This window comes from Leucopleurus acutus (assembly GCF_964270905.1).
Source record: "Leucopleurus acutus genome assembly, chromosome: 7".
Classification (NCBI taxonomy): domain Eukaryota; kingdom Metazoa; phylum Chordata; class Mammalia; order Artiodactyla; family Delphinidae; genus Leucopleurus; species Leucopleurus acutus.
The window spans coordinates 3,522,162-3,537,427 of record NC_139150.1 but is presented as its reverse complement, the minus strand read 5'-3'; the positions used below and the strand labels follow the sequence as shown (position 1 = coordinate 3,537,427).

Below are 15,266 nucleotides of genomic sequence, written 5' to 3'. Positions count from 1 at the left end.
CAAACAAGGTCACATTCACGGGTTCTGGGGGTAAGAACACGGACATACCTTTTGAGAACCCCCATTCAATCCACTACATTTGGGAACAGGTGAGACGGGTTCCCATCACAGGAAAAGCCTGCCGGAGGCTCTCTTATCCATGCTGGGAGGCTTAGGGTTCCCGGGGCCCTGCTGGGGGGATGGACTCCCTCTTGCTGTGAGCACACGGCCGCAACTGGGTTATTTTAGCCACTCCAAGAGTTGCTTCTGCGTGGCTTCCCATCCTGCCTGCTTCCAGAGGGCAGGGCACTCGTCTCTGTCATTTCTGTGGGCTCGTACCCCATGCTCGGCCTGGCATGCAGTTGGGGCAATTAACAGTCGGGCCCATGACTAGGCGGCGGCGGCTGGCGTGGGCCTCCATAGATGCGCCGCCGTTGCAGTCGGCCAGCCCCTGCCCCTTGGTAACCACGTGTGACCGAGAGGCCGTGATGAAAAATGCCAATATGTCAGAGGAGATGCAACAGGACTCGGTGGAGAGTGCTACTCAGGAACTAGAGAAATAGACTATAGAGAAGGACGTTGCTGCCCATGTCAGGAAGGAGTTTGACAAGAAGTACAACCCTACCTGGCACTGCATCGTGGGGAGGAACTTTGGTAGTGATGTGACACGTGAAACCAAACACTTCATCTACTTCTACCTGAGCCAAGTGGCCATTCTCCTGTTCAAATGTGGTTAAAAGCACGGACTGTGCCACACACCCAGTGATCCATCCAAACACAAGGACTGCAGCCTAGATTCCAAATACCAGAGACTGAAATCTTCAGCCTTGCCTAAGGGAACACCTCGATCTTTATTGTGTTGTTTTGTACAGGGCTTTCTCTGTACTAGTTTGTTGTGGTTATAAAGCAATTAGCAAAACAAAACAAAAAACGAAAACAAAACCAAAACAAAAAAAGTCGGGCCCAGGGAGGGAGGGACAGGGTGGATGCCGATGTCTGACGCCCACTCCGCCGTGGTGTGGAGGCCCCAGCAGGCCGCTCTGGGGACCCTGAGCCTCGCGCAGGTCCTGGCTGCCCCGTGGCCGGAGCCGAGCTGCTCAGCCGGGTCCATTAGCTCTTTTTACGTCTTGTCCTCTCCGTGGCATTGCCAGGGATGGCTGAGCAAACACTGGGTCAGGAGAACCCTCTCAGGCCTGGAAATTCCAATAGCATTTCTTTAACGTGTCATAGCTGATCGGCAGTAGCTGCCTCGGATGGTTTCAGGGGGAAAAGAAAGTAATTTGGAGCTGGGAAATAGCTATTGATTGAGCAAAGAAGTTACTGCAGCCGGGCTGTCTCTGCTTCTTCGGCTCCAATTTCCCTGCTGCCACCCGCACGTTCCTGAGAGCTTTCCCACTCACCAGATGTGGTCGCAGCTGTGCAGTCAACAGACCCTGCTTCCCAGGCCAGGGCACCAAGGCCTGGCGGGCTCTCTGCACTGGCTTGGGGGTCCTGTAGGTTCTGTCCCGGCGCCCACCTCTCCGATCCTCCTGAACTGTCGGGGGATGGGGGACACCGCCCCACGCCCAGAGGCCTCGGCACCCAGGCAGTGCCCTGAGGTTTGACACGTGCAACTGGAAAGGCTGAATGCACATCTGTATCTGGACACGACGGACATCACACTGTCGAGCGAAACACCCAGAGAGTGGGAGCACGGATGCGGGTCTATGCCTCAACCTCTGCAAACCTGCAAGGGGGCCCAGGGAGGGGGTGGCACCGAAGCTGCAGAAGGTTCGAGCTGGGTAGGGATCTGGGGAGACTTTTCGTTTCTGCTCAGCTGGGTGGTTTGGATTCCCCCGCAGTGAGTTCCGATATCTTCATAGAGAGAAAAAACACTGCTTTTATGAACGTAGCGTTCTTGCCCCGTGAGGGGCTGTGTTGAGGGCTGTGCTACCTTCAACCAGGTGAGCACGGCCGTGGGTTCCTGGCCGGGCTGTGATTAGGGGGAGGCGGTAGGGGGTTGGATGCACGGAGGGTCCTGCCAGAGGACAGGGGAAGGAAGGGAATCCAGGCCCTCCCCTATCACCTGCTGTCCCGCATCAGCTCCCTCTGGAAAGGGACCCAGGCAGTGCCCTGAGGTTTGACATCCGCGATTGGAAAGGAAGCCAGAGAAGTGAGCCACCAAAGCCCACTAGGACCTGTGGGCATGGCAGCCACAAGCCAGGGGCGCAGCCAGCATGGAGGACCCAGGCTCAGGGTACCAGGAGGGCTCGTCTCTGCCCCGTGGCAGATAGGAGCCCTGGGGGCCTCGCCTTGACCCCAGCCCTCTCTGGGCAGGATGGGGGCTGCCTCTGCCCCTGACTGTGCTCTGCATCCACCCAGGTTCCCTCTTCCGGTCCCAGCTGCCGTCAGTACGTTCTCACAGCCGCCACCTTCTGCCCTTGGCCACCCGGACCCTCCTGGTCCAAGGTAGCTGCCCCCTTGGGGGCCTGTGCCAGTGATGACCTGATGCAGTGGGTGTGGAGGCCTGTCCCCCTCACCTCAGTTCAGGCAGCTCTGAGGTGGTGGCCTAGACCCCAGGACCACCGCCCCCAGCCCCACCCCGTGTGACCTGCGGAAACGAGGCCGCTGCACCTTCACTGCAGGCCCGCCTTGTTCTCCGCCCACCTGCTGTCCTCAGCTCCTTACAGGGGGGCCTCCAGGGCCCACGCTCCTGCAGCCTGTTTCCTGGGAAGCAGAGCCGGGACAGGCCCTCCCCCAGTGGGCGGGCTCCACTTTTCCTCTCCGCCCCAAGGGCACAGGCCCAGCCCGGGCTCCTGGCCCTGCCTGTCTTGCGGGAGCTTCTGGAGACCACAGGCTGCCCTAGGCCATGACCACCGGGACCCTGCCCGCCTGCTCTGTCGGTCTTTCAGGTGGAGCCTCTTCCCTGCCTCCCCACGGGGATGGAGCTGCCAGGCCCCCGGCCCAGTCTGGAGGCCTGCGGGTGCTTGGTGGGCAGCCTGACCCTGGCAACCCAGACCCTCTGCAGCAAGCCTGGGGCACAGCTTCCCCACTCAGGCAGACTTAAGTCTGGGCCCAGCTAGTAATCAAGTTGGGCAACGAACTTCCTGAGCCTTGGTCCCTCATCTGTAATCCTGGGTACCCGGCTGGTGTGAGGGGTAAGGAAAACAGCCCATTAGAGCAGTTAGTATGTGCTCACTTAACGCCATGGGCCGGATCGGATCGTGCTGTCCCTCTGCAACAGCCCTGCCACTGTCCCGATGGAACCTCCGGCCTCATCACCCGAGGCTGGTGTCCGGGGTAGTCCTGTCTCACAGCCTCCTGCACCTGTGCAGGGCCATGGAGGGGCGGCGGGCCCAGGGCTAAGCTGGGGGGTCCCGCCCCACTTCAGGCAGGTGCTGGGTGTTGCTGTGTCTGCTCCCAGAGCTACCCTCCTCGGGATGGAGCAGACAGCGCTGTCAACTCCGCTCAGGCCTGGGCTACCCAAACCCAGCCGAGCGTGCCCGGAACAGGGAGCAGCTCCTCTCAGCAGCTGGCGCGGCCCCAGGCTGGCATCTCCCGGGCTGAGTGATGCTGAGTAACAGGAAATGATGCACAGGCAAAGGGAGCGGGCACAGTGCCGACCTGCTGGCCCGGGGCCCGAGCTCGTCATCCAGGCCTGGTCCCTGGGACGTGAGGATGTGGGGCTGGCTTCCTGCACCCACAGCTGTCTTCCTTCAGTGGCTTCCTCGGGGCCTCTGGGGCTCAGCATGGGAGCGAGGATTCCAGGTGGGATTTATCATATATTTTATACATGACGGAGGACCAGAGAGGCAGGTCTTGCCCAGGTGCCCTGGTTCTGAGCTCCAAGAGCCCTCTCTGCTGGAGAGGCCGCTCTGCTCTGCTCCCCCAAAACACTCTGTTTGCTCAGACCAGACCATCCTTCTCTTTACTTGCCCTCCCTCTGGCCATCTCCAAAAAAGAACCCATACCAGTTTATTGCACCAGTAACACAGGTCAAAATGGAAAAGCTAGATGATCCTGAGAATTGAAAGAAGGAGGGGAAAAAATCCTCCCAAAGCCCTTATCTGGAAGTAGCCCCTGTGTATAACTCAGCGACCGCTCTCCCATGTGGATGAGGCATATCATTTGACAGTATCCACATTTGCTGTTTGTTCCCTGTTAATTTCACTCAACAGTTTATCGTGAACACACATCTATGTCAATAGATGCGTTTCTACCACATTGTGTTAAGTTGCTATTTGTGCAGTGTTCTAGCGAATGCATGCACCGTAATTTATTCAAAGCCCTCTCACTTGACACTTTAATGTCTTTTTTAAAGTATGAAAGCATTTATGTGCACGTCCTTCATTATTTCCTTTGGAAAAATTCCTAGAAGTGGAATCACTAGGTAAGAGGGTATATGTATATATACATTTCTTTTTTCAGAATAAATACGTTATTACTGTATAGTGATTTCTTTTTTTTTAAAACAGGTTTATTGAGATATAATTCATGTGCCGTACAATTCAGTGATTTTTACTGCGTTCACACAGCTGTGCAAGCACCACAATCAACTGGAGAACATCTCGCTGCCCCTAAGGAGCCCCCGTCCCCACCAGCACTCCCTTCCAATGCCTGCCCCAGCCCCCGGCTACTGCTAATCTGCTTTCTGTCTTGGAGTTGCCTCTTCTACAAGTGGAATCACAATACGTGGGGGAGAGTGCCTGGTTCCCTCCACCAGCACCCTGTTCTTGAGGTCACCCACACTGTAAGATGGATCGGAACTCCACTCTTTGGTGTTGCTTGGTAGCACCCACTGGAGGTGGCACGTATATTAAATCTGGCTTTTCATAAGCACTGGGCATGGCGCTCCCCAAAGGCAGCATCCGTTCCGACCCCCAGCAGGAGTTGGGAGCGTCCAGGTCTCAGGGTGGGTTCTGGGACTCTGTCCCCATGCCAGGTTGGGGGCGTCTGCCCTGGGGTCTTGGCCGGAGGGCAGATCGCAGACGCTGTCGCAGCTGGAATCAGCCGGAGCCCCAGGGGGGCAGTAACGATCTTCAGGCTGTCACAACAGTCTTTAAAATATCTTCAAACCAGAGGAATTTTAATTTATCTTAATTAAAAAAATGGCATAGAGCAGCTTTTTTTTTTTCGTTGTTGTTGTTAGAAAAATTGATGTCAATCCCACATCCAACACACAATAGAAGCTTGGATACTTTTTATTTATTAAAATTTATTTGTTTATTTATTTATTTAGTTTTGGCTGCTTTGGGTCTTCGTTGCTGTGCACGGGCTTTCTCTAGTTGTGGCGAGTGGGGGCTACTCTTTGTTGCGGTGCACGGGCTTCTCATCGCGGTGGTTTCTCTTGTTGCGGAGCACGGGCTCTAGGCGCACGGGCTTCAGTAGTTGTGGCACGTGGGCTCTAGAGCGCAGGCTCAGTAGTTGTGGCACACGGGCTTAGTTGCTCTGCGGCATGTGGGATCTTCCTGGACCAGGTCTCGAACCCGTGTCCCCTGCATTGGCAGGCGGATGCTTAAGCACTGCGCCACCAGGGAAGACCTACTTTGTAAAAAGTGTGGTTGCTATGACAGTAGGGAAGAGGCCATTGATATTTTCCACATTGTGGGGGACTGAGAAACTGCCCCCCTCTTGGCTTTAGTGGAGACAAGGCATCACACAGGGGCCGGCCTGTCCTTGTGGCGCATCCTGTCCTGCATGCCCACCATGACTGGAGCTGGCTGAAGACCCCTGGCTGGAGGAGAGAGCTCTTGGCTGCTGGCCGAGCAACGGGGAAGGAAAGGTCAGCGGAGGGAAGTGGCTGAGGGCTACTCCACGGTCAAGAATGGCACTGCTGCAGGCTGTGGAACAGATGCGGCACGCCCCTCAGGGAACACAGCTGAAATACAACAGAAGGGGCATCCCTGAACCCCACCTCCCAGGGACAAACGGCGTCCCCCAGGTGAGATCCCATAAGCTCTCTACACTCACAAGAATTTCTCTCTTTTCTTAAAGTGGATCAAGAAAAGGACCACATCTGTAACCAAACCCCATGCCCCTCTGGAGAAGTCCACTGCCCTGGTAAGTAGGTGGCTCTGAGCCTTGGCCCTGACCGTGCCACAGGGGAAGGAGCCCCGTCTGACATGGCCATACAAGGAAAGGTACGTACAAACCTCTGCTCTCTGGTTGGGGCTTGGGTGCGATGAATATTTCATACCCCAAGCAGGCGCTGACATTTTGCCGGATGGCTTCAATTAGCTCCAGAGCCTCATTCTCATGCTAATAATCAGCTGGCTGATCATAATGGTTTATTAATCTATTTCCCACTGTGAAGTCATACGGCATGTTTCACAGATACCTCCTGCTGCCGCCTTGATTGGATGGAAATGACTTGGGCGCTGCAGTTCTCGGAGGACTGGGGTGGGGCGTGGGCTGGGACAAGAGGCTTACAGTTCTGGGGTGTTTCTCTGTGTTCCCGGAGGCTAAGGGGGGCCCTTCTGGATGGAGCATGGGGACACGAGGCCACGAGTGGTGGCTGGGTTTTCTCTTTTCTGGCTGGCTGTTGGGGCCATCCTGCGATTCCCCAAACGGGGACTGGGGAGCATCGGGAAATCCTTTAGAAGAAATTTCTAAATGGACAATTTGAGATGGGTTTAGGTAGAATGAGAGGTGGGAGATGGTAGAATAGTTTGGGCGGGCATTTTTTTTTCAAAAAGGATTTTTATGTAAAGGCTGCTATAGCCTGTGTCATGTGACCTGTCATCCTGGACCAGGTTGGATGCCTGACCCCAAGGCAGCCACCAATAGAGTTGCCAGTGGCTAGGAGTTGGCCCAGTGCTACAGTGATGCCTACCAGGGCTGGCCTGCCCACTGCAGGTGTCATCTTTCCAGGGCATGGCATACGGAGCCAGGAACTGGTCCCACTGGGGGCAGTGGGTGTGGGGCTCCCCCTCAGGGCTGCTTGGCAATTCTCAGGTAAGAAAATTTTCTTTGCTGGCTAGTGCCAGCTCTCCTGTCGGGGAGGAAACTGTTTTCACTGGGGAACACACCTGAATGAGCTGCTTGTGGAGGGAGAGCTCTGCTCAGGGATGGCTGGGGGACGTGGGGGGTTGGGGAAGGGAGGGGAGAAGCAGACGGAAGACTGAGCTGCTCCGGGCCAGGCTGGGGTCCAAGCACACAAATGTGGCCAAGGAGATGCCTTCTTCACTTGAAATCATCTCAAAATAAAAGGAAGAGTTGCGCACTAGGACAGAGATCTTCTGTATACTACCCCGCCCAGCCTCCCTAACATCCCTACCTGATTGTAATACAGTCAGCAAGGGGAAGATATTACCGTGCGTGTGAGACTGTTCCCCAAACCACAGACCTCGCTGCGGGCTCCCCAGTTTTCCACTGAAGTCCTTCCCGTTTCAGGATCCGATGTGTATCCCGCCCCAGATGCCCCCTCGCGTTTTGTCGTCTGCTCTCCTGAGCCCTCTGCCTGCGCTGTTCCCTCATTCTGTTCACGTCTCTGCCTTCGGGACAGTGCTGCTCGGTTATTTTATAGAATGTGCCCCAATTTGGGTTTGTCAACTATTTTTTTTTTCACAGTTAGATGGAGGCTCTGCATTTAGGGCAGGAATATGAGAGAAGGGAGGCGCCCTCCGCAGCTGTCACGTGGGGAGGCCCTGAGGGCTGTAGGTCTTAGGTAGGGTTAACCTTGATCCCTCCATCAAACCGGTGTTTGTCGGGTTTCTCTATTGCAAAGTTACTATTTTTAAAAGTTACCGGAAAGTTACTATTTTTCTCTTCATAACTAATAAATATCTTTGAGGGAAGTAATTGGAGACTTTACAATGCATTCCTTTTCCTTAAACTTTTGTTCATGATTTTGAGCTGCCGTTGGTGGGTCTTGCTGGCAGCGGTGTGCTCACGGGGTATCCAATTCCCCTCATTCCTTCTACACGTGTTAATTAGAATTCTTCTCTAGGGAAGATTCGTCCCTTCTCTTCCACTTAATTATTTATCCAGTTATCTGTTAATGCCGGTGCGGGCTCGCAGACGTTCGCTTTGTTACGGGTGAATGGAACACTCCCGGTGTTTATGTTTTTCCCAGGCTGCTCCAGCAGGGGGAGCTCCTGCGTTTGGCTCCCTGCCCCGCCCTCATGCCCCGCCCCCTTCACTTTCTGACATCACAGGATGCTCCAGGCGCTTACCCTGCTTCACCCGGGAATCGGGCTCTTCTCCAGGGAGACCAAGAGGTTTCTAGTAAAGGAAGTCAGATGTCAGCTTTGCATCTCCTGCTGTGCAGCTTCCAGCGCCCCCTCTTCTGCCCTTGTCATTACCCTGCGTCACCAGCGAAAGTCCCCACCTTCTGTCTCGGTCTCAGGGGTGGTGTGTTGCAGGGTTGGGGGGGTGTCCCTCGTTTGGTTTGGCAGAGGGCAGAGAGAAGGGAGCAGGTCAGGGCCGGTGGTGACGTAGAACGGATCTAGATGGGGACTCATCTTGGCTAATGGATGGCTGGTGGGGGCCGGCGGAGGCCGGTGGGCCTGGTGGAGGCTGGTGGGCCTGGTGGAAGCAGGAAATGGAGTCAGAGAAGCCTGGCCCACTGACGAGCCCCTCAGAGCGTGCACTGGATTGACCTCGGGCCGGGAGGGGTCTGAGTGACCGTAGTCAGACCGTAGACAAGTGGCGTGGCTGGGTCAAAGGAGGAGTATCCCCCCCACCCCACTGCCTGTGAACACCATCTATTCTACGCCCCGCTGCTTGGGCCCTGCAGCTGCGCTCTGCACGGGCACTCCCTGCTGAGTTCTCCTGCCTCCTTAGTGTCCAGCCGTCCACAGCATAGGCTCTGCCCTGACCTATGCTCAGCCTTGGACTCCAGCTATGGAGGACTCTGCACCCAGGCTGGGGGATGACCTTGACTCCGAGCCCAGACCAACAAGATGCTAGCTCATCACTGCTCCCCGATCCAGAGAGAGCCCCTGAGCCCTGCCCACAGCTACGCTCTGACCCTTGATTTTGCTTGTGGAACGGTAAGTCCCTCTTATCTGCAAAACCTTCTACAAGCCCCTGAGCCCTTTCCTCATATGGCTGTGAGCGCACACCTGGGGGCACATAGCTGAGTGCACACGCCGCTGAGCTCACGTCTGCCCACTGCTCCACGGGAAGCGTTTCAGGTACCCAATCACACCTGTCCTTACGCCAGCCCGTAGCCCCTCCTGACAGCTGGCTCTTGCCCTCACCTCCCACCCATGTCACCAGATCAGCCCCCATTCCCTCCCCCTGCAGGTCCCGGGAGCTCATCCCTGTGGCCAGTTTCCTTCCTCACTGTTGGTGAGGTGCATCTCCCACCCATGTCACCAGATCAGCCCCCATTCCCTCCCCCTGCAGGTCCCGGGAGCTCATCCCTGTGGCCAGTTTCCTTCCTCACTGTTGGTGAGGTGCCTCTGCCTGTTTGTGCCAGGCTGCGGATCTTGGCAAAGGCCATCCGTAAAAGCCACGTTGTTCCCGACAGCGTGATGTCCTGATGGCTTTCCTCCTCTGGGGCTGCACTGGGAGACAGGAACAGGGTGGCCTGGCCGTCCAGAGGATGGAGGCTGAGGGGAGGGTCCAGTCTTGTCGGGACCAGATTAAGGGCACTGTGGGTTTGGCATGTACCCCCAAACGCCAGGGCTTGTACCTGGGACCTGGCTGGAAGCTCAGCCTCCGGGTTTGCAGGGAGAAAGGTTGGAGAGGGGCTTGGGAAGGAAGCCCAGGATTTGGATTTGGGGAGCAGCCGCCACTCCCCGGCCCAGAGGACGTGGGGGGTCCTCACCTTCCTGAGCTTTGGTTTGTCCACCGGTACGTGGAGCCTGTGTCTAGGCTGCTGCCGTGAGGGAGGAGCTCGTGGGCAGGAGCCTGAGGCCAGGCGCAGTTGATTTGGGCGCCCTGCCCCGTGCTGTGCGCACAGGGTACCCTGCGCGAGGGGGCTCTGCATGCGCAGGGCTGGGGCGCCGGGGCGGACCAAGGCATGGCGGCCCCTCCTTTCTCCCTGCCCCCACGCAGGCGGAGCCCTCTGGTCCCCTCCGGCCTGGGCCGCAGCGAGGCCCTCCGCCCCGTCTTCCTGCCCTCCCGTACCCACCTGCTGCCTGTGAGTCACCGCTACCGGGCGAACTTTCTCTAGCACAGCAGGTCTCCAAGTGTGTCCCCGTGCCAGCAGCACCAGCTGGAACCCTGATAGGAATGCACGTTCTCAGGCCCCTCCCAGGCCTGCCCGCTCAGAACCTGGGGCGGAGCCAGCCCTCTGGGGGTTCCTCCACACACTTGGGTTTGAGAAGGGTGCTCCGCACAAGTCGGATCAGCTGAGTCCCCCGTCGGCACTCCCTGTGGGTTCTCAACCCGGCGGAGACATGCAGGATACTTACGAGCACTTACTGTGGGTAGGGGGTCTGCTCAGTGCCTGTTAAATCTTACACAGAGCGTGCAAAAGAGATGCTGCGTCTTTCCCCATTTTCCCAGGTGGACGGAGGTGCAGCCCCTCCCTCGGGTGACCCAGCGTCTCTCCTGTCCCCCTGGGAGCCGGCATCAGCAGAGGGGAAGGCACCGGTCCCACGTGTCCGCTCCATCTGCCAAGGGCCGCCCACCCTCCCCGCTGCCACCCCCCACCGACGTTCACCTGTGTGGCACAGGAGGATGGGTTTAGGGTGGCATTCTGTCTCCCCACGCAGCCCGGAGAGACAGCCCCACGAGGACAACTCAAGAGTCGCAGGCATTTAGATTGCCATTTAATTTAAATTTATGCCCGAGGATACAGGCGGAGAAAGGGCCATTTCAAAGTCAGTTTCTGCTTTATGGCTTTATGGGCGATGCATCGGGCAGCTGGTGAAAATCTCTTGCCGCTCGCAGCGCAAGAAGAGGATCACGTGGGTGGCTCGGGCTTTGGCTGCTTGGGGAAGAAATTCCGCCTCTCAGCCTGGGGCCCCTTGCTGAGCCCAGTCCTTCCCCCGGACTCAGCCCCGATCCCGGCTTCAGGCTCAGCCCTCGTCGCTTCATACCCTAGTTCCAGACGGAGCCCTCTTCCTCTGCAGGCTGAGCCCTGATCCCAGCCCAGACTCAGCTCCAACCTGGCCTGCACTGGTTCCTTTATCAAGTCATGCCATTACTTATGAGGGCGGTAGATTTAACTAGAACTCTCACGGTCTCACACACCTCTTTGGGCTGACGTACTGTGCAGGAGGCACAGCTCCGAATGCATCGTGGTTCGAGGTAGCTGACCTCCGCCGCTGGAGGAACGTCTGCCCACATACCGGGAGCGGACGGGGATAGAGATGGTTGGCAGCTCCTGACACCTCCTCGTGCACAGAATGGTATCCTGGATGTGGCAGCTGGCAGCCCCGGGGGGAGCCCAGCCTGGGTTCCAGGCCGCTGGGTTGACCCCTGCTCCCTCAGGCGACTTCACTGAGTCTCTTAAATTCCTGCAGTTTCTCTCCAATTTAATTTGGGGCTCAGACCCCGCATACTTGTGGGGTGGTGTTGCAGGCTGAGTGGAGCTGACTCTTACCAGAGGCACCTGTTTGTACACATCAGCCAGCACTGCCCCAGCCCCGGAGCGCCCCCCCCTCGAGAGTGTGGACGTCCGGCAGATCTATGACACATTCCCTGAGATAAAGGGTGGTCTGCGGGAGCTGTATGATCGTGGGCCCCCCAACGCCTTCTTCCTGGTCGAGTTCTGGGCGGACCTGAACTGAGGCCCGAGTGGCGAGGAGGTGGGGGCCGGCGGTGGCAGTGGTGGCTTCTGTGGAGGGAGCAGCCAGACGAGAGCCTGGAGCACATGACCTTCACCTGTTCCTCCAAGGGCTGCTCCGTTGGCAAGCAGGTGGCGGAGAAGGTAGAGACGGAGCGTGCCAGCTGGAGGACGGGAGGTTCGTGCAGCGCCTGCTGCGCTCACCCATGTGTGAGTACCTGGTGAATTTTCTGCACAAGCTGCGGCAGCCGCCCGAGTGCTACGTGATGCCCAGTGTCCTGGAGAACCGCACCATCCTCCAGGTGGTGACAGACAGAGACACCCAGGAACTGCTGCTCTGCACCGCCTATGTCTTCGAGGTCTCCACCAGTGAGCGGGGAGCCCAGCACCACATTTACCGCCTGATCAGGGACTGAAGGGGGACCCCAGAAGTGGCTCCTCCCAGGAAGGACCTCCAGTTTTCCTCACGCTTCTTAACTTGGGGCAGGGGTTGGGCTGCTCCCTCTTAGGACCTTTAAAGCTCGGTGGTGAGTTGAATGGGCTGGGACTGAGAGGAAAGGATGCATCCTGATATCGGGACCTCACAGGGGGGTCTGAAAGGACAGATCACTCCAGAGCATTTGACACTGGGGACAGGAGTGAGACAACCCCTGGGACAGCATTGGTTTCTGTCTCTGACAGGCATCCTCCCCCTTCTCTGTTTTGGAGGTCTTGGAGGGCCCCAGGTACACATTGGCTTGTCCCTCTCTGTTTTTCAGCACCCCCCTTCTTCCCAAGCTGCCTCTCCTTACCAGCCCCATCCCAGGACCCTGATGTTGAATTTTGAAGGTTAACCCTTTCTGTGCAGGAGTAGAGTCAGGTGGGCCCTGGAAATGTATATATATATTTTTAATATAACAAGAGATATTTATAAGTGGGTGTTGGGGTCGTGACATTTTCTCAGCTGGGCAAGCAGTGGGGTCAGGCTTTTAAGTCTCATGCCCTCCTCTAAGTGAGCCGTGGGGCTAGACTGTGTTGCCTCGTTCTCCTCCCCTCCCCTCAAAGTGTGTTGGTTTGTGTTTTGACAGAGGAAAAAGCTATTTTACCAAAAAAAAAAAAAAAATCGCTTTGCAAGCCCACTAAGGGGGCTCCTGTGGTCCTGGCCGCTCCAAGGAGGGAGCGCAGTGGAGCTCCAGGGCCTGACACTTAAGGGGCGGCCAAGTCTGTGGCGGCCCCAGGGCTTTGTAGCAGGTGCTACATCTCCAGCATCTGCGGGGGGGCCGACCTGGGGCAGGGCGTGGGGGAGGAGGCCCGAGGCTGCACGGGCACGACTTGCGTCTTGCTAAGGCCGAGCCCTCCTTCCCGCCCTCGTGGTAGCCCGCACACCACCTCGGCCTGGGGACCTCAGTCTCTCCTCTGTGGACAGGGCACAGCATGGCTGGGAGTCAGTGTTTTCTTCCCGTGGTCCACCCTGTGCCTCGCTTGGCCGAGGCATCCTTGACCCTGACCCTGGCCCTGGGCCTGTGCCGCTTGTCCCCGGGATGGGGACCATCACAAATCTATACCCCCTGGGCTCTCCGAGCTCCTGGGTCTTCTCTCTCCTCAGCCCCTCACTCAGCTCAGCGCCTGAGCAAACCGAGGGCGGGACGGGAACACTGGAAGGATGAGTGTAGACCAAAGGAGGTTAATGTTTGCAGCATGTCTGGACCAGAGGCCGGTGCCCTGGGTATGCTGCTCCCCCCTCGGGCCCCCACCCCCTCACCATGAGCACCGTCCCCGCATGTCCCTGCTGGGCAGAGTGTGCTGGGGGACTGGCTCCCGTGGGCACGCCCCACGTGCATTTAGACCATGAGCCATGTGCACGCGGGTTTGAGACACAGGACTGAGGGCCCTCCTGGGGATCTTGGCGTCTGGAGAGAACTTTAGCTGCAGCAAGAGAGAGTGAGGTTAGACTTCCAGAGACACACCGTCACAGCCAGCTGGGCACGGGATGGAAGGCTGTTGGGGAACCTCTGAACTGGAGGCCGGGAAGGCCCTTTCACCTGGGTTCAGGGAGAGCTGGCTCTCTCCAGGCCCCACGTGGGCCCCCCGGGGTCTCTGCAGCTGAAAGAGTCCTCAGCCTCCCACTCGAGGGCTGAATCCTTTGTGATCCAGCAGCGGCTGCTTCTCTAGGCTCCAGGGCCTCAGGGTCTGTAGTGGCACCGGAGGCCTGGCTGGGGGCCTCGTGGGCTTAGGGGTCATTCACGCTGGGCCAGCAGCACCTCCGCCCAAGGGTCTCCCTGGAATATTGCCTGGTGGCCCTGCCTGGGGGTGAGTTGCTTGGAGAGGAGGGTGGAAGGCAGGCCTCCCCTGCCTCTCCTGATTCCCGACTTTGCACAGAGGTCTCGGCTGCCGTGAGTCAGACGCCATCAGAGACCATGATGTTGGCGGAAGGAGGTAAACCCGAGAAGCTACAACCACTTGCTAGATTGAACCCTGCCGGGAAGGCAGTGGGCAGGATGCGGGAGCAATTGGAGGAGATCGGCAGAAATGCAGCCCCGGCCTCCAGGGAGGAGCAAGGGACTTATCCTGGGCCCTGAAGGGCATAGTGCCTGGGCACTGGAACCCCCGTGCCCTGTCCTGACTGGGGGCCAGGCCTCAGTTTCCCCATCTGTGGTTTCCAGCGCAGGGACTGGTGATAAGGGGTCTGAGCCCCGTGTCCCCACCAGCACCTCTCCTGGGTCAGGCTTCCCGAGCGAGGCTCCCTGGGATGAAGCTGCCCCGCTGGGAGCAGCCTGAGGCTCTGGGCAGCAGGGTCCAGCCAGGATCAGAGAGGGGCGTCACCCACTGGAACCCAGCTCTGTCCTTGCTGGAGACTCAGTCAGCTGGCTTTGGCCATGCTTGGGGAAGGCCTGGGGATTCGAGGGATTCACCCCACACCGCCTGCTCTCAAGCTCCCCAAGCCCAGGGGAGATTTATCCTGGGGCCGCCACTGTCTGCAGGCCCGAAACTCTTTCCTTTAGTCATTCAACAAACATGTGTTGAGTGCCTAAGGGGTGCAGGATCCCAAATACCTGCCGGCCTGGAGTAGACGACTCTGGTGCAGGGGGAGGGGCGGTAGGGAGTAAGTGGTTGAACCAAAGGAGCGGATGATTTGCTGCTGAGATGGACAAGAAAATAAACCTGAGCGAGTTTTCTGGGCAAGGGGGGGATCCCTCATTCCTAGTGTGGGGTCCTGGGTGCCTTCACCAATGGGTGAAGTTTGAGTTGAAACCAGATGGCCGCCACACAGAGGCTGAGGCAGAGAGGCTTGCCCGGCCCCAGCCCCGTCCAGTTTCTGTAGGATGAATAAGGGGTTCCTCGGGGCCCGGATGCTGGAGAGCTGTGCCCAGGAGATGCTGCTGTGCTGAACACTTGGGTGGAGTCCTGATCAGAGCTCTTCAGGGCGGAACCAGGACAGCCCAGCACGCCCGCGGCACAGTGCAGGGGCTCAGACATCCTGTCCTATGTTCTGAATTGCCTGTGTGCAGGTGTTCTCCCAGCCATTCCCGTGGGATAGCGAGATGAGGGCCCTTGTGTCTCAGTGGGTCTGGTCCCCCGGGAGGGGTGTTGATTCCTGGGCTGGAGGCCGTCTGCACAGCACAGGTGTGCCGGCTGCGGGCGGGGC

At 57.9% G+C, this 15,266-nt stretch overlaps 2 pseudogenes across 2 annotated transcripts; both read left to right on the top strand.

Moving 5' to 3' along the window:
* The first annotated feature begins 455 nt into the window (after window positions 1–455).
* LOC309964528 (dynein light chain 1, cytoplasmic-like) lies at window positions 456–716 on the top strand (annotated as a pseudogene). The gene has a single exon. The product of its transcript is annotated as a dynein light chain 1, cytoplasmic-like (transcript).
* Window positions 717–4,803: 4,087 nt separating this feature from the next.
* Window positions 4,804–12,057, top strand: LOC309964616 (transcriptional enhancer factor TEF-4-like; annotated as a pseudogene). Its single transcript has 5 exons — window positions 4,804–4,870; window positions 9,310–9,434; window positions 9,869–10,048; window positions 10,804–10,820; window positions 11,437–12,057. The product of its transcript is annotated as a transcriptional enhancer factor TEF-4-like (transcript).
* Window positions 12,058–15,266: the final 3,209 nt, after the last annotated feature.